Genomic DNA, 27,290 nt, shown 5'->3' with positions numbered 1-27,290 from the left:
CATTGTACTTATAAGACAAATATCTAAAATATAAGAACATATTACTTTAAGTAAAAAAATGGAAAAAATAAATATCTGGTAAATACTAACCAAAAGAAGGTTAGTATAGCTCTGTTAATATCAGACAAAACATTCATCCAGAAAAGTGGATAAAACAATTTCTGTGTATTTATGCAATGGAATGCAACAGTGAAAATTAATGTTAAATATCACAAACCTAGTACATACCACCATCATAACAAGTTTTCAGCAGATATGTACATTTATGATATATTTAAATTCATATTAAATTTAAAAGCATGCACTACAAAACGATGTTACATAGCAGTATTGATACATATATTATAATGATAACTTGAGTTTATTTGCTTACTTACTCTGGAAAGGTAGAAAACCACCTCCCCAAAGCTTTGGTATTATTTCACAGGGAGAGGGCAAAGTCAGAATTTATTATGAATTGAAACTTTGGTTAAAAATGGGTCTTCTAATGTGGGCACTTGTTTACAACTGGATAAGGATCATTCTATAACTGTCCAGTACTGGTGAAAACAGTAATGGGAGAGTTTTGAGGAGAGATATTCAGAGTCTTAGGACAAAAACTGTTGATACTTTCCATTGAAAAGTTGATGAATATTTCATGAAATTATTATAATGAAGAATTAAGCCATTTGCATGGGTAAAAATCTCCTGGAATAGTACACTTGTTAATGTAGAGAGCGATGTATATGTGGGGAAGGGTAGGTAATTTCTGTCCTTAGTGTCCCAACTGAGAGTAGAGGTTGATGGTTTTGGTTTTCAGTAGTTAACCCTGGCTACTTGGGCTTCCCAGGTGGCTCAGTGGTAAAGAATCTGCCTGCTAAGGCAGAAGCCACAGGAGATGCAGGTTTGATCCCTGGATTAGAAAGATCCCCTGGAGAAGGAAATGGCAACCCACTCCAGTATTCTTGCCTGGAAAATCCCATGGACAGAGGAGCCTGGCAGCCTACAATCCATAAGGTCACAAAGAGTTGGAAATGACTGAGCATGCACAGGGCTTCCCCAGTAGCATATTGGACACCTTCTAACCTGGGGTGCTCATCTCCTGGCATCATATCTGTCTATCTGGCAGTTAACCCTATGGTGCTGGAGAATACTCTTGAGAGTCCCTTGTACAGCAAGGAGATCAAACTAGTCAATCCTAAACGAAATCAGTCCTGAATATTCATTGGAAGGACTGAAGCTGATTTACTGGATGCTGAAGCTAAAGCTCCAATACTTTGGTCACCTGATGCAAAGAACTGACTCATTGGAAAAGACCCTGATGCTGGAAAAGATTGAAGGCAGGAAGAGAAGGGACAACAGAGGATAAGATGGTTGGATAGCGGAGTTGGTGATGGACAGGGAAGCCTGATGTGTTGCAGTTCATGGGGTTGCAAAGGGTCAGACATGACTGAGTGACTGAACTGAACTGAACCTAATCACATCTGCAAAGTACCTGAGATAACATATTCATAGATTTCAGGGATTCGAACATGCATATCTTTTAAGGACCATATTCTATCTACCGCAGGTAGTTTAGTGGATTACATAACTGGGAGTATACAGAGCAAGCGTCAGAGTTGATTGATTCAGCAGTTTAAAAGTGTCATCAAGTACAAGTCAATATCTGATTAAGGCAAAGGACTTGAATAGACATTTATCCAAAAAAAGAAAGAAAATATGTAAAAGAGCCGACTCATTAGAAAAGACCCTGATTCTGGGAAAGGTTGAAGGCAGGCGGAGAAGGGGACAACAGAGGATGAGATGGTTGGATGTCATCACCGACTCAATGGACATGAATTTGAGCAAGCTCCGGGAGTTGGTGATGGACAGGGAAGCCTGGCATGTTGCAATCCATAAGGTCATAGTCAGACATGACTGAACAACTGAACTGAACTGAACTGAAGCACTGCATGCTTCCCACCATTTCATGAAATGGGAAACACACATTTAGACTATGAATGTATTTAAAACTTTTTGTTTCTTACTAATCCTCCCCACAGCTTCTTTTAAAGCCACACAACCTCATTCGTGGTGAATACTTTCATCCCAGATGCAATTAAAAAAAAAACTAGAATCTCATCTTCCAGATTTGAGACTATCTCTATGACTCAGTGCCACTCTCAAAACCACATTGTTTTATGACTACATCACAGATTAGACTCTGACCTATCCCTTGAGTTTTCTGTATGTAGCACTCTCATCTTGGATTGAGGAATGTTAAAGAGAAAACCACAGGACTAAAATGGCACAACTTGTGCTAATGCCCATGATACCAAATGTAAATTTAACAACTAACCTAATTGCAGTGCCTGATGAACTATGGACTGAGGTTCGTGACATTGTACAGGAGACAGGGATCAAGACCATCCCCATGGAAAAGAAATGCAAAAAAGCAAAATGGCTGTCTGGGGAGGCCTTACTAATAGCTGTGAAAAGAAGAGAAGCAAAAAGCAAAGGAGAAAAGGAAAGATATAAGCATCTGAATGCAGAGTTCCAAAGAATAGCAAGAAGAGATAAGAAAGTCTTCCTCAGCGATCAATGCAAAGAAATAGAGGAAAACAAAAGAACGGGAAAGACTAGAGATCTCTTCAAGAAAATTAGAGATACCAAGGGAACATTTCATGCAAAGATGGGCTCGATAAAGGACAGAAATGGTATGGACCTAACAGAAGCAGAAGATATTAAGAAGAGGTGGCAAGAATACACAGAAGAATGTACAAAAAAGATCTTCATGACCCAGATAATCACGATGATATGATCACTCACCTAGAGCCAGACATCCTGGAATGTGAAGTCAAGTGGGCCTTAGAAAGCATCACTATGAACAAAGCTAGTGGAGGTGATGGAATTCCAGTTGAGCTATTCCAAATCCTGAAAGATGATGCTGTGAAAGTGCTGCACTCAATATGCCAGCAAATTTGGAAAACTCAGCAGTGGCCACAGGACTGGAAAAAGTCAGTTTTCCTTCCAATCCCAAAGAAAGGCAATGCCAAAGAATGCTCAAACTACTGCACAATTGCACTAATCTCACATGCTAGTAAAGTAATGCTCAAAATTCTCCAAGCCAGGCTTCAGCAATATGTGAACCGTGAACTTCCTGATGTTCAAGCTGGTTTTAGAAAAGGCAGAGGAACAGAGACCAAATTTCCAACATCCGCTGGATCATGGAAAAAGGAAGAGAGTTCCAGAAAAACATCTATTTCTGCTTTATTGACTATGCCAAAGCCTTTGACTGTGTGGATCACAATAAACTGGAAAATTCTGAAAGAGATGGGAATACCAGACCACCTGACCTGCCTCTTGAGAAATCTGTATGCAGGTCAGGAAGCAACAGTTAGAACTGGACATGGAACAACAGACTGGTTCCAAATAGGAAAAGGAGTACGTCAAGGCTGTATATTGTCACCCTGCTTATTGAATTTATATGCAGAGTACATCATGAGAAACGCTGGGCTGGAAGAAGCACAAGCTGGAATCAAGATTGCTGGGAGAAATATCAATAACCTCAGATATGCAGATGACACCACACTTATGGCAGAAAGTGAAGAGGAACTAAAAAGCCTCTTGATGAAAGTGAAAGAGGAGAGTGAAAAAGTTGGCTTAAAGCTCAACATTCAGAAAACTAAGATCACGGCATCCAGTCCCATCACTTCATGGGAAATAGATGGGGAAACAGTGGAAACAGTGTCAGACTTTATTTTTTTGAGCTCCAGAATCACTACAGATGGTGACTGCAGCCATGAAATTAAAAGACTCTTACTCCTTGGAAGGAAAGTTATGACCAACCTAGATAGCATATTCAAAAGCAGAGACATTATGTTGCCAACAAAGGTCCATCTAGTCAAGGCTATGGTTTTTCCTGTGGTCATGTATGGATGTGAGAGTTGGACTGTGAAGAAGGCTGAGCGCCGAAGAATTGATGCTTTTGAACTGTGATGTTGGAGAAGACTCCTGTTAGTCCCTTGGACTGCAAAGAGATGCAACCAGTCCATTCTGAAGGAGATCAGCCCTGGGATTTCTTTGGAAGTAATGATGCTAAAGCTGAAACTCCAGTACTTTGGCCACCTCATGCGAGGAGTTGACTCATTGGAAAAGACTCTGATGCTGGGAGGGATTGGGGGCAGGAGGAGAAGGGGACGACAGAGGATGAGATGGCTGGATGGCATCACTGACTCGATGGACATGAGTCTGAGTGAACTCCGGGTGTTGGTGATGGACAGGGAGGCCTGGCGTGCTGCAATTCATGGGGTGGCAAAGAGTTGGACATGACTGAGTTACTGAACTGAACTGAACTGAACCTTTACCAGAAATGTAATCTTAATCAACCAGTCTGGGATTTTTTTGTCGGCACCAATGAGGTCACCTGCCACATGGGCCCTCTATATCCCCTCAGAGGAAGAAGAGGCAATCTGCATGATAAAACTCCTTCCTTTCCCTTACCCCCCTCAAAAAAGTAGATATCTTGGCCTAAAAATAATCTTTTTTTTTCTTTTGCTAATAGTGTCCTTGTCCTATCCTTCTTTCTATAAAAACCTATTTCGTTCAACCCCTCAGAGCCCTCTGCTAGTTGTTAGGTGGGATGCAGTCTGATTCATGAATCACCTAATAAAGCCAATTAGATCATCGATTTAATTGGTTGAATTTTGTTTTTCTTTTTGACTTCACTGCCCAGCATGAGGGACCTTAGTTCCCTGACCAGGGATCCAACCCCACAGTGGAAGAGCAGAGTCATAACCATTGGACTGCCAGGGAAGTCTCTGAACTTTGTTTTTTAATAAGAAAAAAAAGATCTGTTAATAAAATCCAGAAAATTTCCTACTAGTTGAGGATTTTAATAATCGAATGCCTATTTGAAGACAACAATGTTCTCAAAATAAAATTTATTCAACGTTTAGGAAAAAATTCAGTTTGATAGGACTCATATCTAACATTTTGCCATAAGACTATGATTTATTGGGTCAACAGAGTGAATCTTGATTAGAGAGGGCTTTGTTTTTTGTATGAAAAACCTGAAATTAAGAAAGAGCTCCATTACTAATAGTCATTAATAACACAAACTCTTTCACTTAGATTAATAACTCAGTGAAAAAGACAAAAAAGCATTCAGCAGAGAAATAAAGCAAAACATTTCATACACATTCACTTTTCTCTTTATCTTTAAAAAACTTGGCATTATGGTATTTTTTCTCTAAGTCACATTTCCTTCTTAAAGCTCACCAAAGATACAGTGATTCCTCTATCTTCTGAAATTCTATAGCATTATGTGTATAACTCAAATAGCAATCAGCTAAAATCAGCTCATAATGCGGGTTGTTTTTTGTATAGACTCTACTATACAAAATTGGAGTGTGAGCTCTTGGAGGTTATGCACCAAGTTTTTAAATTTTTGTGATGTTTCGCCTGTGGCACACTAGCAATATATATCAGTCTGTGTCCATTTTAAGTCAATCTTTCCTTTTCCCCATCCTGCTTTTCTCTTGTAATTCTCATGTTTTTCCCTAATTTAAAGGTAGTGTTTCATATCAAAAGGATTATTCTTATATTTCATCAAAAGTAGATCAGATCAGATCAGTCTCAGTCGTGTCCGACTCTTTGCCACCCCATGAATTGCAGCACGCCAGGCCTCCCTGTCCATCACCAACTCCCAAGTTCACTCAGACTCACGTCCATCAAGTCAGTGATGCCATCCAGCCATTTCATCCCCTGTCGTCCCCTTCTCCTCCTGCCCCCAATCCCTCCCAGCATCAGTGACTCACCACCAATGAGTCAACTCTTCGCATGAGGTAGCCAAAGTACTGGAGTTTCAGCTTTAGCATCATTCCTTCCAAAGAAAACCCAGGGCTGATGTCCTTCAGAATGGACTGGTTGGATCTCCTTGCAGCCCAAGGGACTCTCAAGAGTCTTCTCCAACACCACAGTTCAAAAGCATCAAAAGTAAGTCCACCCCAAAATGTAGATTTTTAGGGTTAATTTTTTAAATTACTGTCCCATTCTGAAGACATCATCATAGTCTACACAGCATCATTGTACACTCACAGTGTACAGGCTAAGTTATAAAATGTAGGTCCATCAGTTCTAAACGCAAAATATTTTTAATCTACTACCTCAGACTAAACATGGTAATGTTATACAACTTACCATTTTCAGTAAATTTCTTTACTTATACAAAAGTAGATAAGTTATTACCAAAACAAATAATGAAACAAGAAAAAATGGTACCAAGAAAAATAGTAAGATTTCCTTCCATATGTCATCTAGGATTAAAATCACAGAAAAGGGGGAAGGGTTAGATGTGTACAATTATTTTTAAAATGGAATTATTTTTATAAATAGACTAGTAAATGGAGAAGAATTGATTTAAACTTGGCAACTTCTGCCATATCTCCCAGTACATAGATACCATAGTGATGTTTGACTATGGCATTCCTTTCATTTGTGCACTTTTTTTTTTAAATTAAACAACTACTTTACTGGACTGTGACAGCTCTTCATTTTGCTTAAATAACTACCTAAAGCCCCATTCTATTTTCTTTTTAAAATATTTATTTGGCTGTGCCAGGTCTTAGTTGTGGCATCTTTTAGTTTTGGCATTCGAACTCTAAGTTGAGACATCTGGGATCTAGTTCCTGGACCAGGGTTTGAACCCAGGCTTTGGGAGCGTGGAGTCTTGGCCATTGGACCACCAGGGAAGTCTCCCCCCTGCTCCCACATTCTTATTTTCTTATATGATTTTGTTTCAAATTTGTTCTTGCGAATTTTTCAAAATAACACAATGGTAAAATATTAAGGAATGATAAGATAAGCACACTTTATGTATCTCTTAACTCTCAAGTCAAATGTTTATATCATACAATGCTGTAGTGAGTGAAAGTTGGTCTTCAATAAGCGTTTCAGTGTGAATAATGGAGCTAATCTTTAAAGGTTATGTTTTTAAAGTCTCACATTCTGGAGACTGAAGAAATGAGCTTTTTCTAATCTTTTTTTTTTTTTTTTTTAAGGATGAAGTTTTAATGGGTCTTCTACATAGCAAAGGCTTCCCTGGCGGTTCAGTCAGTAAAAAGTCTGCCTGCAATGTGGGAGAGCCATGTTCAATCCCTGGGTCAGAAAGATCCCCTGGAGAAGGAAATGGCAACCCACTCCAGTATTCTTGCCTGGAGAATTCCATGGACAGAGGAGCCTGGTGAGCTACAGTCTATGGGGTCACAAAGAGTCAGACACAACTGAATGATTGACACTTTCACTGCATAGCAAGAAATGAGCAATCACTAGACAAACTTAAGAAGTATACAAGGCTTGTCCTTCTAAAACTGGTATCTCCCACATGTTTTTGAAATACTGTGGAACATCTTGAATCCTAGGCCTATACCTATACTCAAAACTATCTCCAACCCCACATTTTCTTGGTGTCTTATTCCCTTAGGATATTATTTTCTACTAGAAAATTACCAAATTCATAGGCTCAGTTCAGTTAAGAATTGCAAGGATATAATCCAGAGAAATGACTAATGATATGAGCTTTATGGCATGCAAAATTAAAAGTGGGAAAATAGGCTTCTTTTGTGAAGTTCCAGAGTTAATCCTGAATAAGATATATTGGCATTTTCAAAGATTACTGTGCTTTTTTTCTATAATTTAAAAGATCCAATAAGAAATACCCCAAAGAACTAAGACACATGCATCTCAGAAAAGTGTTTCTAATCTCAAACTTGTTAAGATTCTACCAAGAGATAGCCATCAGGGCAAAAGAACTCTGTCTTCAATAACATGGCTAAGATTGCATATAAAAAGTTTAAAAAGCAAAAAAAAAAAAAAAAAAAAGAAACATTGTAAACCAACTACATGCTGTGCTCAGTCATGTCAGACTCTTTGCAACCCCATGGACTGTACTTCAACTTTAAAAAAGAAGATTGCACTTAAAATAAATAAAAGCATGTATATTTTGGGAGAGAGAGATCAGTCGCTCAGTCATGTCCGACTCTTTGCGACCCTATGAATCGCAGCATGCTAGGCCTCCCTGTCCATCACCAACTCCTGGAGTTCACTCAGACTCACGTCCATCGAGTCAGTGATGCCATCCAGCCATCTCATCCTCTGTCGTCCCCTTCTCCTCCTGCCCCCAATCCCTCCCAGCATCAGAGTCTTTTCCAATGAGTCAACTCTCTGCATGAGGTGGCCAAAGTACTGGAGTTTCAGCTTTAGCATCATTCCTTCCAAAGAAATCCCAGGGCTGTTCTCCTTCAGAATGGACTGGTTGGAACTCTTTGCAGTCCAAGGGACTCTCAAGAGTCTTCTCCAACACCACAGTTCAAAAGCATCAATTCTTTGGCACTCAGCTTTCTTCACAGTCCAACTCTCACATCCATACATAACCATTGGAAAAACCATAGCCTTGACTAGACGGACCTTTGTTGGGAAAGTAACATCTCTGCTTTTGAATATGCTATCTAGGTTGGTCATAACTTTCCTTCCAAGGAGTAAGCGTCTTTTAATTTCATGGCTGCAGTCACCATCTGTAGTGATTTTGGAGCTCAGAAAAATAAAGTCTGACACTGTTTCCACTGTTTCCCCATCTATTTCCCATGAAGTTATGGGACTGGATGTCATGATCTTCGTTTTCTGAATGTTGAGCTTTAAGCCAACTTTTTCACTCTCCACTTCCACTTTCATCAAGAGGCTTTTTAGTTCCTCTTCACTTTCCGCCATAAGGGTGGTGTCATCTGCATATTTTGAGTATGTGGCTAAAAAAGTCACCATGTCTACTTTAAACACTGCATTGACTAATAACAAGATATAATTCAGGGCATAACTTTCTCAGTGTCAGTTCCACAGGGTCTCAGATTTCTTATATTAGTGACAAAAATGAAAAACAGAGAACAAGTGTGTTCTTTCTGATTCCATGTGTCTTTAGTTAATTGAGTTCTTTCTCTCTCTGCCTGTTTTTTCTCCATAGTCCTTAGTGATTGTATGATATATTTGACTTCTTTGCTTATTAAATATCTCTACCTAACTTGGGAATAAAATATAAATTCAATGAGGACAAGGATTTTTTTTTTTTACCATTGTATCTCCAGTGCCTAAAACACTCTGACACAGATGCTTAACAAAATCTGATATATGAAAGTGAATGATACCATTATATTAATAGAGAGATAACAAACACAGATTATATTATAATGGAACGACATAAAAGGAGATGAATGATGGATAGAAATACCATTATATGTTTGTATCTGTATCTGTATTTATATGCCTTCATATGAAAGAGCAGTGCTGAGTTAATTTCCTTCCATTTCAAACAGTGACTACTATTTATATTGATAAAGCTAGTGTACTGTGAAGCACAATAATATTTTGCCTCATTCTCAATGTTGTTTAGCTTATATTGTTATCTTTCTCTTCTGTGAAAGTTTATTTTCTTTTTTAACTTTTTTATTTTATATTGGAGTATAATTGGTTAACAATGTGTTAGCTTCAGGTGTACAGCAAAGTGATTCAGTTACACGTATATCTATTCTTTTTCAAATTATTTTCCCATTTAGGTTATTACAGAGTATTCAGCAGAGGTCCCTGTGCTATACAGTAGGTCCTTGTTGGTCTTCATTTTAAATATAGCAGTGTGTACATGTCAATTCAAACATATTTAATTTAATATATCTTTTATCATAAGTCATTTTAAATCAGTGTTGGAAGTAAACAGAAAGTACATTTTACCAATGATAACATATTAATTAGAAAAATATTCATTAGGCACAGTACCAGACACTCAAAAACAAGTGTGTTGTTTAAGATTTCTGTTCTCTTGAAAATCAAAACCATAGGAAAAATATTGATTAAAATAGTCTTCCTCCCAAGAGCATGAGCACATGCTCTTTACTGACAGAAAAACAAGAATGTTGATAACTAAACTATAACAAGACTGTAAGTTAAAATAGTTAAAACTGAACATTAGATTTTCAATAAATATATATTCAATTGAGGTGCTTGCTAATTTATCTTCTCTGTTTATAGACTATATGCAAGAACATTTGGACTTTCATAATTATAAAATACACTGAGAGAAAGTTAATTTTGCAAAAAAAAATAGCAAATAGTTTAGTTACTGTTCTTTTTAAAATATCTTTTCCTCAATAACTGTATCAACATATTTTATGTTGTTCTCTGTTTCTAACATTATATAAATAGACTCACTTGAATCTCAATAGAGAAAAGGCACAGACTATTAAAGACTTGAATAATGAGCATATAGGCTTTTAAAACCATATGAAGACACATAATAAAGTCAAGATTCTGATAAAATACGTATATGCTTGTAATAAAACTTCAGGGTAAATGTACAGCTGCAACTGCGACTCATACTAATACAGATTTGGTTAACATCTAGTAAGTATATAAGAAAATCAGAACAAACGAGAAAAAAATGGGAGAATTTCATGCTGAACTTAAACTTTTGTGTGGAGGCACTAAACATTTATGGACAAAGCAATACTCAGGAAAAGAAAATGTGGTCAGTGTTGTTCAATTAAAGATAATTTTTTTCCAATATACATGATTTCAAGTTATCAGTCTTTCAAAAAAAATTATTAGAGGACTAATTAACCAATGTAATAACTGATGATATAAACAGCAGCAGAAGTTTTCCTGAGCAGAAGATTTAAACCTCAGATTAAAGATAAAATGCCTGAAGAATTTATGGTAATAAAACACAATGGAAATATGGAAATAAGATAACTTTTTAGAGTAGACCTGTGAAATTAAAACAATGAGATACCACTACACACTCACAGGAATGGTCAAATACAAAAATCTGACAAAACCAATTACTGGTAAAGATGAGGAGCAATAGAAATTCTCATTCATTGTTAGTGGGAATGCAAAATGGTACTCACTTTGGAAGCAATCTCTTAACATAGCTAAACATTGTCATACCATATGACCTAGCAATTATGCTCCTAGATAGTCAACCAAATTATTTGATAGCTAATTGCCACCTCAAAGAATAGCAAGAAGAGATAAGAAAGCCTTCCTCAGCGATCAATGAAAAGAAATAGAGGAAAACAACAGAATGGCAAAGACTAGGGATCTCTTCAAGAAAATCAGAGATACCAAGGGAACATTTCATGCAAAGATGGGCTCGATAAAGGACAGAAAAGGTATGGACCTAACAAAAGCAGAAGATATTAAGAAGAGATGGCAAGAATACACAGAAGAACTGTACAAAAAAGAGCTTCAGGACCTAGATAATCACGATGGTGTGATCACTCACCTACAGCCAGATATCCTGGAATGTGAAGTCAAGTGGGCCTTAGAAAGCATCACTATGAACAAAGCTAGTGGAGGTGATGGAATTCCAGTTGAGCTATTTCAAATCCTGAAAGATGATGCTGTTAAAGGCCTGCACTCAATATGCCAGCAAATTTGGAAAACTCTGCTTTATTGACTATGCCAAAGCCTTTGACTGTGTGGATCACAATAAACTGTGGGAAATTCTGAAAGAGATGGGAATACCAGACCACCTGACCTGCCTCTTGAGAAACCTATATGCAGGTCAGGAAGCAACAGTTAGAACTGGACATGGAACAACAGACTGGTTCCAAATAGGAAAAGGAGTACGTCAAGGCTGTATATTGTCACCCTGCTTATTTAACTTATATGCAGAGTACATCATGTGAAACGCTGGGCTGGAAGAAGCACAAGCTGGAATCAAGATTGCCGGGAGAAATATCAATTACCTGAGCTATGCAGAAGACACCACCCTTATGGTAGAAAGTGAAGAGGAACTAAAAAGCCTCTTGATGAAAGTGAAAGTGGAGAGTGAAAAAGTTGGCTTAAAGCTCAACATTCAGAAAATGAAGATCATAGCATCTGGTCCCATCACTTCATGGGAAATAGATGGGGAAACAGTGGAAACAGTGTCAGACTTTATTTTTTTGGGCTCCAAAATCACTGCAGATGGTGATTGCAGCCATGAAATTAAAAGACGCTTACTCCTTGGAAGGAAAGTTATGACCAACCTAGATAGCATATTGAAAAGCAGAGATATTACTTTGCCAACAAATGTCCATCTAGTCAAGGCTATTGTTTTTCCAGTGGTCATGTATGGATGTGAGAGTTGGACTGTGAAGAAGGCTGAGCGCCGAAGAATTGATGCTTTTGAACTGTGGTGTTGGAGAAGACTCTTGAGAATCCCTTGGACTGCAAGGAGATCCAACCAGTCCATTCTGAAGGAGATCAGCCCTGGGATTTCTTTGGAGGGAATGATGCTGAGCCTGAAACTCCAGTACTTTGGCCACCTCATGCGAAGAGTTGACTCATTGGAAAAGACTCTGATGCTGGGAGGGATTGGGGGCAGGAGGAGAAGGGGACGACAGAGGATGAGATGGCTGGATGGCATCACTGACTCGATGGACATGAGTCTAAGTGGACTCCAGGAGTTGGTAATGGACAGGGAGGCCTGGCGTGCTGCAATTCATGGGGTCGCAAAGAGTAGGAAAGTCCTGAGTGACTGAATTGAACTGCACACACAAAAACATGCACATGAACTTTATAATAGCTTGATTCATTCTCTCTCTCTCTCTCTCTCTCTCTCTCACACACACACACACACCCACACACACACACAAACTAGAAGCAACCAAAGTGTCCTTTAATAGATGAATGGATAAACAAACTATGGTACATCAACATACCAATATTATTCAAGAATAAAAAGATATGAGCTATCAAATCACAAAAAGAAATGGATGAAACCGGAATCAATGTTATTAAGTAAAATAAGCTAGTCTGGAAAAGGTTATATACTGCATGATACCAATTATACTACATTTTGGAAAAGGTAAAACTTAGAGCTAATAAAAAATATCAGAGGCTTTTTCTTTTGCTTCAGAATAGTTTTATTAGTTTGGATAGAGTTTGTCAACACTCAACTATTTCTCCTCTACTTTGACACAGAAATCCACTCAATCAGAGTCTTTGTTGCCCGAGAGCTCATATACTGCAATGTTATTGTGTGCATCCGCAGGAACCTCAACCTCAACATTGGGAGGGTTGAAGTTACCGTCGGTTGCCATGGCGAGTTTCAGATTCTGTACACTGGACACAAGTTTCACAAGGTCCATCTTGAGCAGGGTTAAGGTATCTAACATACAGTCTTTGTTGGAGGAGCCTTTTCCTTTTTCCTGGAGACCCTAATGAACTTCCTGGATGGGCAGAAGGAGTCTGAACATTACTCTCGCCACATGCTCCTGCCAACTTCAGTGTTATGTACATCAGCACAATGAAGAAAAGCCAGAACAACGTGATCGCAAGACAGTCTTGGGCATGCTCTGGTAGATTCTGCCAAATTAGAAAGTGCTCTCCTCAGAGCACCTTCCCCTGGAGTTCTTCGGCTTTCTCTCAAGAGAAGTAAACATTAAGGTGTAGACACAAGTAACACCCATGGAAAAGCACAGGAACCATTTGAGGGACCATATGGTGAGCTGAGAGGAAATGGCTCCTGGTGCACTGGTCTGCGCTGGCACCTGGAGACTGAGGACCAGGCAAGGCTGGGCCCTTGGTGATGTCGCAGCGGGCCCCGCCCCCACCAGAAACCATGTGGCCATTGCGATGACTTCAGGGCAGAGGGTAAGGAAGCCTGCAGGGGTCAACTGGGAGTAGGGCTTCAAGGGACATGGCGACATTTACAACGGGCAATCGAAAAAGAGTCCCGGAGTGACAGAATGCCATCTCCTTGCCAGTGTATTCTTTCTGAACCTGGTGCTCTGCTTGGAGGGTGGGTCCATCTTCAATTTTTATTTTTCCATTTGTTGAATCCAGACACTAAGTGAGCACAGCAGACCTGTGGGCTTGTGCCCCTGTGGAGCAGAGAGCCAAGTGGGAAAGAAAGATATTAAACCAGAGGCTACAAACTAGGAGCCACTGATGTATTGTGTGTGGCCTACACTGTTCCTAAAAATGACTGTGTTCAAAGGAATGGATAAGAGAGTTGTGGTACATGGAATATTGCTCAGCTATTAAAAAAAAAAAAGAACATATTTGAGTCATTTCTAAAGAGGTGGATGAAACTGGAGCCTATTATACAGAGTAAAGTAAGTCAGAAAGAGAAACACCACTACAGTATATTAACACATATATATGGAATTCAGAAAGACAGTAATGATGATCCTACATGCATGGCAGCAAAAGACACACAGATGTAAAGAGCAGACTTTTGGACTATGTGGGAGAAGACAAGGATGGGATGATTTGAGAGAAAAGCATTGAAATATGTATATTACCATGTGTAAAACAGATGTCCAGTGCAAGTTTGATGCGTGAGGCAGGGCACTCAAAGTTTGTGCTCTGGGACAACCCAGGGGAGGGAGGTGGGAGGGGGATCAGTATGGGGGGACACATGTGCACCTGTGGGTGATTCATGTCGATGTATGGCAAAAACCAACACAATATTGTAAAGAAATTATCCTCCAATTAAAATAAATAAATTAATTTTTAAAACTTCATTAGATATTAGAAAAAAATGATTGTGCTCAGTCACTAAGTTACGTCTGACTCTTTGAGACCCCATGGACTGTAGCCTACCAGGCTCCTCTGTCCCTGGGATTTCCCAGGGAAGAATAGTGGAATGGGTTGCCATTTCTTTGTCCAGGCATAGAGGGTTATTTAGGGCAGTGATGTTATTGTGTATGATATTATGGTAAATACATGACACTATGTATTTGTCAAAAGCACAAAAAGTGAATCAATGTATGCATATTAAAAAAAAAAAAACATTTTGACGTCAAGAACGGAATGCAGAATTTGACTAAACAACCTAATTTTATTACAAATGTATGAAACCACCTCACTAAGATCCCCAACTTAAGTAACTTTGGAAATGAATAGAGTTTGCAAGACTGAAAGCAAAAGAAAAAGGCACTGTAATCTAGTTGATAGTGTTCTTTCTCATAGGGGTATAGGTTAACAATCCTAATACTGTTACACATGTATACTTGAACAAGTAAATAGATGGTACCTGAGTATACATACATATATTTCTTTGTTCTGTTAGCTGAAAGGGTCTAAAATAAATGATACTCCCCAAATCTGAAAGAAACTATGATGTAAATCTATAAGTCTTTGATTAAAAGAGCTTGTAATGCATATTCTGAACCAGGGAATGGAAATACTAGGTCCCCACAACCCACTCAGCCTTCAAGGATGGGGTTGCCTACCATTTCCCTCTCTAGCCTTGATCTCTCCCCTCTGCATTTCTCCTTCCTCCCCCAAATCCCCCAGTACACTAAGAACAACTTTAGAAAGCTCTGACTTGAGAGTAATGTGCCAAACATATTTTATCAAGTCATGGGCTCGTCAATACTATGTTTGTTTGTTTTTTTTAATTTTGTAGTCTGCTTTTCATTTTCTAATTTTAAATTTTGTAATTATTACTTGACTACATCGTGTGTCATACAGGATTTTAGTTCCCTAACCAGGGATCAAACTCATACCCCCCTGCAGTAGAAACACAGAGTCTTAACCACTAGACCACAATGGAATTCCTACCATGGGGGTGTTAATGTTTCACAAGTATAGGTCTACTTAAGGAAATGGTGGTGCATCCTATCATTGATTACAAGTGATAGTAGAGGATGGTATTCTATTTTACATCTCAGTTTAGCTCTTTTTTCTCCTTTTAGAGACAGATGATCAGTGCCAATGATAGTCAAAGTTGCAGTTAATCTGACCATGGCCTAATCTCTCCATTATATTATTTTAGTCTTTTTCATTCTAGAATATTGTAATATATGAATGTTTTTCAAACTGAATGTGCAAGTGAATCACTTGGGGATATTGTTAAAGTGGAGGTTGCTAGAGTAGGTCTGGGTTGGAGTCTGAGATTCTACATTTCTTCTTGTAAGTTTCCAGGAAATGCCCACTCTGACCACAGAGCAGAACCATTCTGAATAATATTAGATATTATTAGATAATAAATTTAAAACTTGATTGTAATCTATAGGTCATTATTCTCTAAATTTTAAAGTAACTGTCTATAGCTTGGTTGCTACATCTTCTACTAGACGTTAACTGTCAATTAGTCTGAAGTTTGCATGTACCTTTAAAAAGGTTTCTTACTGATTTCAGAGGCTTGTGCTTTTTGGCCTCTGAACTAATAAAAGAAAATCACACCATCAGAAAATAGGAAATGTTGCCTGCCAACCAGCATAGGAAACTCTCAAGCTTGTATTGTATAGTTTTTAACATTTGAATATTTCAAATATGATCCCTCGACATTTCATTATTTTCAGCCTTTTAAGTACTGCAAGCTAGGCTTCAACAGTACATATACGGAGAACTTCCAGATGTTCAAGCTGGATTTAGAAAAGGCAGAGGAACCAGAGATCAAATTGCCAACATCCGTTGGATCATCGAAAAAGCAAGAGAGTTCCAGAAAATCATCTACTTCTGCTTTGTTGACTATGCCAAAGCTTTTGACTGTATGGATCACAACAAACTGTGGAAAATTCTTAAAGAGATGGGAATACCAGAACACCTTACCTGCCTCCTGAGAAATCTTTATGGAGATCAAGAAGCAACAGTTAGAAACGGACATACAGTGATGGACTGGTTCAAAATTGGGAAAGGAGTATGTCAAGGCTGCATATTGTCACCTTGTTTATTTAACTTATACATAGAGCACATCATGAGAAATGCCATGCTGGATGAATCACAAGCTGGAATAAAGATTGCTGGGAGAAATATCAACAACCTCAGATATACACATGATACCACTCTAATGGCAGTAAGTGAAGATGAACTAAAGAGTCTCTTGATGAAGGTAAAAGAGGAGAGTGAAAAAGCTGGCTTAAAGCTCAAAATTCAAAAAATTAAGATCACAACATCCAGCCCATCTCTTCATGGCATGTAGATGGGGGGAAAAGTGGAAGCAGGGACAGATTTTCTTTTCTTTGGCTCCACAATCAATGTGGATGGTGACTGCAGCCATGAAATTAAGACGCTTGCTCCTTGGAAGAAAAGCTGTGACAAACCTAGACAGTGTATTAAAAAGCAGAGACATTACTTTGCAGACAAAGTTTCACAGAGTCAAAGTTATGGTTTTTCCAGTAGTCATGTACAGATGTGAGTGTTGGGCCATAAAGAAGGCATTGCATTGAAGAATTGATACTTTTGAACCATGGTGTTGGGAAGACTCTTGAGAGTCCCTTGGACAGCAAGGAGATTAAACTAATCAATCCTAAAGGAAATCAACCCTGAATATTCATTGGAAGGACTGATGTTGAAACTGAAGCTCCGATACTTTGGCCACCTGAGGTGAAGAGCCAACTCTTTAGAAAAGACCCTGATGCTGGAAAAGACTAAGGCAGGAGGAGAAGGGGACGACAGAGGATGAGATGGTTGGATGGCATCACTGACTCAATGGACATGAATTTAAGCACACTCTGAGGGATAGTGAATGACAGGGAAGCCTGTTTTGCTGCAGTTCATGGAGTCACAAAGTGTTAGACATGACTTAGTTACTGAACAAGAGGAATAGCATCAAGGAGAAGTACACAGGGGCTTCAACTCTGCCTGTAATATTTTATTTCTCTTTAAAAATCTGAAGCAATATGTTAAGATTCATCAAAGCTTGATAATAGGTTCACAGGTAAAATAATTTATCTTTCCTAACATTTCCTTGCATTTTTCTGTAGGCTTAAAATAGTTAATAATGCCTAAAAATAGCACTGTTGCTTCATAAACAAAGACCAACTCTTTGTCTCCATTTTTTTAGATGCCAGGTAGGTCTCTTTTTTCTAATTTAACATCACAAATGGTCCAGTTACATTGTGATTGAGGTGGTTGATGTTTCACTACATTCCAGTCATAACAAGTTATCAACCTTGTCAAATTCATAGGACTTGTTCACTTCCCATGTCTTGTCAACCAAAATTTTATAAACCACCTCTCGGTTTGTATCAATTTCAATTTATGTTGATTTTTTCTATTGAGAGGGCCATCTTTTACTCATCTTTTCCATGGATTAAAGAGTTTCTCTTTTTTTATATGTATGAAGATGCATATATACACACAGATCATATATTGTATATACATATTTATTCACATACACATATACAATCTTAAAATTAGAAGTTCCTCAGGTCATCTTCCTAGGCACCATATAGACACTTCTGTAGCATTACGTAGGCAGTATAGCATAATGCGGGGCTTCCCAGGTGGTGCAGTGGTTAAAAATCTGCTTGCCAATGCAGGAGATGCAAGAGATGCGGGTTTAATTCCTGGGTCAGGAAGAACCCCTAGGGGGAGGAAATGGCAACCCATTCTAGTTTTCTTGCTTGAAAAATTCCATGGACAGAGAAGCCTGGAGGGCTACAGTCCATGGAGTCGTAGAGCTGGACACAATTGAGCACAGCACAGCAGCATAGCATAATGGTAGAATATCGGTTCTGGAGTCAGTGGCTGTGGTTTAGAATCTCATTTCTCTGTCATTTATTAGCTGTGTGACCTGGGGCAAGTTATTTAACCTTTTAATATTCTTGTAGGCAAAGTGAGGATAGTAATAATACTTTTTTTTGTAGAATTTTAAGCTTAAATAAAAATGCATTTAAAAAATTAGAGAGTTTAACACATAGCATAATGTCTTCAAAATATGCTATTATTATTAATATTATCATTATCTCTGATATGGTCATCAGCCTCTGCTTGAACTGGTTCAACCATATTCTACAAGAAAAGCTGTTCTGTTTTGGAGACTCTGTTACTACAAACACAGTGAGCCAAAGTTATTTTCCTATAAACCTTACTCCTTTTAAATTCTATTTGTTGGTCTGAGTTCTGTCTTTTCAAACTAAGCAAATTTTTCCCATCCCTCCAATGTGGAAATTCTTCAAAAGTTAGAAATCAGTATCTCTTATTCTCTAGAATATTCTATATGCACAAGTCAGAACTCTGGAGAATAAATAGTGTTAGAATAAGATAGATTTCAGCATCACCTACAAATATATTAGACTGATGAATAAGTACTGGATACTTGAAGTGTTAGCTTGAAGTGTTAAATTTTGAAGGGTTTCATTTAGACATGTAATTAGTGAGTCTCCAGGCATCTAATGAGTTGCAGTATTTAAAGTTTGGGGTGAAGGAAAGCCATATGTTTCTACTTACCTTCAGATCCAAGTTCCTGTTTTAATCAACAATATTCTTGCCTTCTATGTGTATAGTCCCTTTTCTGTACCATATCACCATGCAAGATACCATCACAACCTCTTCCCTTACCAAAGTATCAATATGTTTAGACTACATGGATTGTCTAGAACATTAACTATTGCTGTTCTTCAAAGTTCTTCTGAGGGAAGAATCTTGACTGGTTATCTCTTCTGCTTGTTGTTACCTCCTGCCATGTTGCTAGGTCCTCTGTCTACTTTGTATTCTTTACCTCTCATCTGTAGTTCATACCCAACAGCCCTTCAAATATATGTTCTTTTCTTATGTTACAGTTTATCCATGTTTTTCTTGCTTCCAGCCCGAATCAGCTATGCCCCGAGGATTATATTTCCACAATAAGGTGCACTCTTAGAGTATCTTGCCAGATAAAGACAGTTTCCTTTTTGAGAGAAATTCTGCCCCCAGCTAAATCTTACATTAACACTTTACATCTTCATGCTACACAGTCATGATATAAGGAAATATATCTAGGTCCATAATGAAAGATATGTGGCAAGTATGCCTCCATTACCTTCTTCACCACAAAAGATATTATTACGCAATCACAGCATGCTCTACATCTTTCTTCTCCATGGTTGTAGCTCCTGCCAAAGAACCCTTTCTGTTTAGGTCCCAGATTCCACCCTGACTGTGGTCTCATATCCTGCTGGCAGGCCCCTGCAAAGGAGGGTCCTACTTCTTGTTTCTGGTAATGTTACCTCCTCCCATCGTTTCCCTAGGTTTGGTGATAGCTTTCTGCTTCTGCTGATCTTGGGGTTGTCTCACTATCCCCATTTGTCTTCTATCACATGCATTATCAAGTCCTTGTATTAAATGTCCTCTATTTGAAATAGCTAGAGTGGTTCTGTTTTTTTCTGATTGGTCTCTGAATGATATACCTCCTTTGAAAATCTGTAGTATGTTCTATCTTTTCTATGGTAAAATAGTATTCAGTAAACCTCAAGATGGATCTTTAAGCCAAGCCATCTTGCCTACTTACTTCTGTGCTATATAGCCTTGTCCAGATCCATTCTCACATGTGTTCTCCACCCTGCTCTTTGCTCTAGAAGCTGGCCTCTACAAATTGCATCCCCTGGCTTGCTTGTCCTCTCATTTCCAGGTGGATTCAGTCTGCACTAGCAGATGAAGGTGAAGGAGAAAGTTTTTGGAGAATTTAATCCTCTATCCCCCTACAGTTTTGCTTATTTAGCTAAGGTCATATATTGTTACTTTCTTTCTCATGACTACAGGACATGTCAGAGTCTAAAAACAGTTCCCTCCACTTACCTGTTCAAGCCTAAGACTGGTTGTAGCTTCCTGCAGCTGCTAGTCCATGGGTGCTTTGCTGTCTCTTTGAATCCCTTAATCCTACCCACCACTTAGTAGATGGTCCCTTCTTTAGAATTTCTTTACTCATCCTTTATGAGAATGCCATCTGTTTCCTGCCAGGAGCATGATCAATACAATCACATACCTATGTTTGACAATCCAACTTTGTTCCTTGCAAACACTTAGGACCCTATTTGTCCTGTACAAACACTGCTTCATTGGCTTCTGGCTTCAAATTATTAGCCCTAATTTCCGCTTAGGAGGAGCTGTTCCACATTCAAGGTCAGAAGGGGCGGTGGTGAGGAGATACCCCTCATCCAAGGTAAGGAGCAGCAGCTGTGCTTTGCTGGAGCAGCCGTGAATAGATACCCCACATACAAGGTAAGAGAAACCCAAGTAATACGGTAGGTGTTGCAAGAGGGCATCAGAGGGCAGACACACTGAAAACATACTCAGAGAAAACTAGTCAATCTAATCACACTAGGACCACAGCCTTGTCTAACTCAATGAAACTAAGCCATGCCCGTGGGGCAACCCAAGACGGGCTGGTCATAGTGGAGAGGTCTGACAGAATGTGGTCCACTGGAGAAGGAAATGGCAAACCACTTCAGTATTCTTGCCTCGAGAACCCCATGAACAGTATGAAAAGGCAAAATGATAGGATACTGAAAGAGAAACTCCCCAGGTCAGTAGGTGCCCAATATGCTACTGGAGATCAGTGGAGAAATAACTCCATAAAGAATGAAGGGATGGAGCCAAAGCAAAAACAATACCCAGTTGTGGATGTGACTGGGGATAGAAGCAAGGTCTGATGCTATAAAGAACAATATTGCATAGGAACCTGGAATGTCAGGTCCATGAATCAAGGCAAATTGGAAGTGGTCAAATAAGAGATGGCAAGAGTGAACATCAACATTCTAGGAATCGGCAAACTAAAATGGACTGGAATGGGTGAATTTAACTTAGATGACCATTATATCTACTACTGCGGACAGGAATCCCTCAGAAGAAATGGAGTAGCCATCATGGTCAACAAAAGAGTTCGAAATGCAGTACTTGGATGCAATCTCAAAAATGACAGAATGATCTCTGTTAATCTCCAAGGCAAACCATTCAATATCACAGTAATCCAAGTCTATGCCCCAACCAGTAATGCTGAAGAAGCTGAAGTTGAATGGTTCTATGAAGACCTACAAGACCTTTTAGAACTAACACCCAAAAAAAGATGTCCTTTTCATTATAGGGGACTGGAATGCAAAAGTAGGAAGTCAAGAAACACCTGGAGTAACAGGCAAATTTGGCCTTGGAATACGGAATGAAGCAGGGCAAAGAATAGAGTTTTACCAAGAAAATGCACTGGTCATAGCAAAGACCCTCTTCCAACAACACAAGAGAAGACTCTACACATGGACACCACCAGATGGTCAACGCTGAAATCAGATTGATTATATTCTTTGCAGCCAAAGATGGAGAAGCTCTATACAGTCAGCAAAAAACAAGACCAGAAGCTGACTGTGGCTCAGATCATGAACTGTTTATTGCCAAATTCAGACTTAAATTGAAGAAAGTGAGGAAAACCACTAGACTGTTCAGGTATGACCTGAATCAAATCCCTTATGATTATACAGTGGAAGTGAGAAATAGATTTAAGGACCTAGATCTGATAGATAGAGTGCCTGATGAACTATGGACGGAGGTTCCTGACATTGTACAGGAGACAGGGATTAAGACCATCCCCATGGAAAAGAAATGCAAAAAAGCAAAATGGCTGTCTGGGGAGGCCATACAAATAGCTGTGAAAAGAAGGGAAGCGAAAAGCAAAGGAGAAAAGGAAAGATATACGCATCTGAATGCAGAGTTCCAAAGAATAGCAAGAAGAGATAAAAAAGCCTTCCTCAGTGATCAATGCAAAGAAATAGAGGAAAACAACAGAATGGGAAAGACTAGAGATCTCTTCAAGAAAATTAGAGATACCAAGGGAACATTTCATGCAAAGATGGGCTCGATAAAGGACAGAAATGGTATGGACCTAACAGAAGCAGAAGATATTAAGAAGAGGTGGCAAGAATACACAGAAGAACTGTACAAAAAAGAGCTTCAGGACCCAGATAATCACAATGGTGTGATCAGTGACCTAGAGCCAGACATCCTGGAATGTGAAGTCAAGTGGGCCTTAGAAAGCATGATACTGGATGCTTGGGGCTGGTGCACTGGGACGACCCAGAGGGATGGAATGGGGAGGGAGGAGAGAGGAGGGTTCAGGATGGGGAACACATGTATACCTGTGGTGGATTCATTTTGATATTTGGCAAAACTAATACAATTATGTAAAGTTTAAAAATAAAATAAAATTAAATTAAAAAAAAAAAAAAGAAAGCATGACTACGAACAAAGCTAGTGGAGGTGATGGAATTCCAGTTGAGCTATTCCAAATCCTGAAAGATGATGCTGTGAAAGTGCTGTACTCAATATGCCAGCAAATTTGGAAAACTCAGCAGCGGGCACAGGACTGGAAAAAGTCAGTTTTCATTCCAATCCCAAAGAAAGGCAATGCCAAAGAATGCTCAAACTACTGCACAATTGCACTCATCTCACACACTAGTAAACTAATGGTCAAATTTCTCCAAGCCAGGCTTCAGCAATATGTGAACCGTGAACTTCCAGATGTTCAAGCTGGTTTTAGAAAAGGCAGAGGAACAGAGACTAAATTGCCAACATCCGCTGGATCATGGAAAAAGCAAGAGAGTTCCAGAAAAACATTTATTTCTGCTTTATTGACTATGCCAACGCCTTTGACTGTGTGGATGACAATAAACTGTGGAAAATTCTGAAAGAGATGGGAATACCAGACCACCTGACCTGCCTCTTGAGAAATCTGTATGCAGGTCAGGAAGCAACAGTTAGAACTGGACATGGAACAACAGACTGGTTCCAAATAGGAAAAGGAGTACGTCAAGGCTGTATATTGTCACCCTGCTTATTTAATTTATATGCAGAGTACATCATGAGAAACACTGGGCTGAAAAAAGCACAAGCTGGAATCAAGATTGCCGGGAGAAATATCAATAACCTCAGATATGCAGATGACACCACCCTTATGGCAGAAAGTGAAGAGGAACTAAAAAGCCTCTTGATGAAGGTGAAAGAGGAGAGTGAAAAAGTTGGCTTAAAGCTCAACATTCAGAAAACAAAGATCATGGCATCTGGTCCCACCACTTCATGGGAAATAGATGGGGAAACAGTGGAAACAGTGTCAGACTTTATTTTTTTGGGCTCCAAAATCACTGCAGATTATGACTGCAGCCACAAAATTAAAAGATGCTTACTCCTTGGAAGAAAAGTTATGACCAACCTAGATAGCATATTGAAAAGCAGAGACATTACTTTGCCAACAAAGGTCCATCTAGTCAAGGCTATGGTTTTTCCTGTGGTCATGTATGGATGTGAGAGTTGGTCTGTAAAGAAAACTGAGTGCTGAAGAATTGATGTTTTTGAACTTTGGCGTTGGAGAAGACGCTTGAGAGTCCCTTGGACTGCAAGGAGATCCAACCAGTCCATTCTGAAGGAGATCAGCCCTGGGATTTCTTTGGAAGGAATGATGCTAAAGCTGAAACTCCAGTACTTTGGCCACCTCATGCGAAGAGTTGACTCATTGGAAAAGACTCTGATGCTGGGAGGGATTGGGGGCAGGAGGAGAAGGGGACGACAGAGGATGAGATGGCTGGATGGCATCACTGACTCGATGGACGTGAGTCTCAGTGAACTCCAGGAGTTGGTGATGGACAGGGAAGCCTGGCGTGCTGCGATTCATGGGGTCGCAAAGAGTAGGACACACCTGAGCGACTGAATTGAACTGAACTGAATTTCCTCTTTTTTATGGTACTACTACTAACCTTTTTACTTAATGTTTGTATTTGGTCTCCTCTGGTTGGAGTCTTCCCTCTCCCAAGAGGACTTTGTCTCTGACTCACTCTTCTCCTGCTACCAAGTATTTCCAGGCAATCTGCCTCAGTTTGAGGACCATTAAACCTAATCTTTCCTAACCTGATTGACAAGTGACTGACCCTCCCCAAACAGGGAGAAATACTTGGGTGTATTCTATAATACATTATAGTCATTCTTTTTTTTTTTTTAATTTTATTTTATTTTTAAACTTTACATAACTGTATTAGTTTTGCCAAATATCAAAATGAATCCGCCACAGGTATACATGTGTTCCCCATCCTGAACCCCCCTCCCTCCTCCCTCCCCATTCCATCCCTCTGGGTCGTCCCTTTATTCAGTCTATTCTACAACCCCTCCCTGGGCAATCTCTTCCATTAACACCTCTTAAATTTATGTCTCCAACCCTGACCTCTCTTGTGAGCCCCAGACCTGTATATTCAATTGCCTATTCAACATCTGCACTTGGATGGCTCAAAGGCAAATTAATCTAAACATATCCGAAACAAAATCCATCTCCCCCTTGATCTGATTTTCCTCCAGTGTTCTTTGTCTCCATGAATAGAGCCACTAGACCTTTGTTCAAACCAGAATCCAGTAAATCATATTAGATTCTCCCTTCTTACTTATTCCACTGATCAGAGTCATCCAGTAATGCTAACTTTACCTGCTATGTTTACCTGCAAGCTAAGTTGCTTCAGTGGTGTCTGACTCTGTGGCTCTATGGACCATAGCCAGCCAGGCTCCTCTGTCCATGAGATTCTCTAGGCAAAAATACTGGAGTGGGTTGCCATTCCCTCCTCCCAGGGATCTTCCTGACCCAGGGATGGAACTTGTGTTTCTTATGTCTCCTACATTGGCAAGCAGGTTCTTTACCACTAGCATTACCTGGGAAGCCCTTTATCGCCTATATTTATCTAAAGTTATTTGCTTTCCTTTATTTTCTTTCCTACTACCATGGGATGGTGGTAAGTCTAGAATATTATCATCTTTCTCCTGAACCACTGCCATAACCTTTTAACTGGTCTCCCTGTGTCCACTCTTGCACCTCTTTAATCCATCTTCCACACTGCTATCAGAGTTTTCATCTTCTCTGTGCTTAAAATAAAGTTAAAAATCCACAACATTGCTCACAAGGCCTTGCATGTTCTTGTCCTTATCAACCTTCCCAGCCTTCTGGAGACTTCTCCTCACTTACTGTGCTTCTTCAAGCATGCCAAGTTTATTTGACCTCAGAATCTTTGCACACACTGTTCTCTCTATGGAATGTTTGCTATTACTCACCCATTAGATTTTAGCTTAGATATCATCTCAGTAAAGTTTCCTTGACACTCTAGGCCAGGCTAGGCAGCATGCCCTTTACTTTGTATGTATCCAAGCACACTATACTTCGCCGTTATAACACAGCAGTGTCGTAATTATCTGATCCAAGATGTCCATCCCAGTAGGCTGCAACTTGCACCAGGGCCTACCTAGTTTTCACTGCTAGCACATACAATAGGTGCTGAATAAATGTTGAATGGATGAATGAATTTAGGTATTTATCATCCTTGTCAGATTGTAAACTTTATGATTACAAACTTCAGATCCCCTAGCTTAGAATGTTGTATAATCTGTCTCTCTCATTCTCCACCGGGTGTGTATATGATTTAATCAATAGATATTTGATGTGAAAAATAAATTGAAATTCCTGGAACTACTCAAATTATTTTTCAAAACCTCCTTGCCTATATTTATTATGTGCATTTTCTTTTCCCACTCTACATATGTTCCACATTTTGGTCTTTTTTTTTCTATAAGTACAATTTATTCTTTATGGCTAGAGGAACTTCCACAGTAATTCTCTCCCTTTTAATGCCACCACATTTATTAAAGAGCACAAATGAAATAGCTGCATACACTTAAACACTATACAATTTTATAAGAACATTATTTTTCCTAAGAGGAGTTGTTCTCATTTCTAGGAAGGGAAAGATCATAGTCATGTATATGAAGAGCCTGCATTGACTGTGAACATTAAGTCAAATGATCAGAGGAATAAGATTTGCATTGTGGGTAGATAATGCATCTATATTTCTACTTCTTCCCTGTAAAGTAGAACTGCAGGGTTTGACTTTGTATAAACTTCTCTACTGCCTGTTAAATACGTGTTGCTGCAGCTATAAAATGATTTATGAGATAGCAAAATTCTGTTTCTTTGTTCTGAATTTGGGCACGGGGAGTACATAATCACTTATAGAGCTCTGTAATTTTCTGTAGAACTTGGAGTGTAATAGAATGAATAGCTTTGAAATATCTATTCAGTGCCTAGAAAGTAAGACACTTTTTTGAGTTGAGTATTAAACTAACTAGGAGTCCAAAGATTAGCAGTATACTTTTTTTTTCGGCAGTGTACTCTTGACTTGGCCTCTGTGTAACCAAGAATGTCTCACCAATCTCTCTGTGCGCATGTCCTCTTTTGTAAAACAGACTTCATAATACCTCCACTCATTACTCACAGGATTGCTCTGAGAAACAAAGTAGGAAATGGAAGATATATCAATAAAAATATCCCACAATGTGGGGAATGTTGCATGATATTGCTGCTTGAAATATCTTATTTCACTCTCCCCTCAAGTCACTTTCACTGGCACCTGGTAGTCATTACCTATTTTTCACATCTCACTACTAAAGAAATAAACACACCAATAAGGTTGCAAGTAGGGAGAAGATAAAAATTGGATGGTTGGCGAATAAGAAAAAATAATGACACTTCAAAATTGTAAATACCACAAATTTGTAATTGTTACAGTTTATATTGGGAGACT

At 39.0% G+C, this 27,290-nt stretch overlaps 1 protein-coding gene across 1 annotated transcript in view; it reads left to right on the top strand.

Annotated features, from left to right (window-relative positions):
* The window catches only part of DCX (doublecortin), a 399,460-nt gene that overhangs the window by 133,889 nt on the left and 238,281 nt on the right, over positions 1–27,290 (top strand). The gene's annotated exons all lie outside the window — the stretch shown is intronic.

This window comes from Bubalus kerabau, chromosome X, assembly GCF_029407905.1.
Source record: "Bubalus kerabau isolate K-KA32 ecotype Philippines breed swamp buffalo chromosome X, PCC_UOA_SB_1v2, whole genome shotgun sequence".
NCBI classification, from domain to species: Eukaryota; Metazoa; Chordata; class Mammalia; order Artiodactyla; family Bovidae; genus Bubalus; species Bubalus kerabau.
Note: the sequence above shows the minus strand (reverse complement) of the source record. Positions and strands in the feature narration are given on the sequence as shown.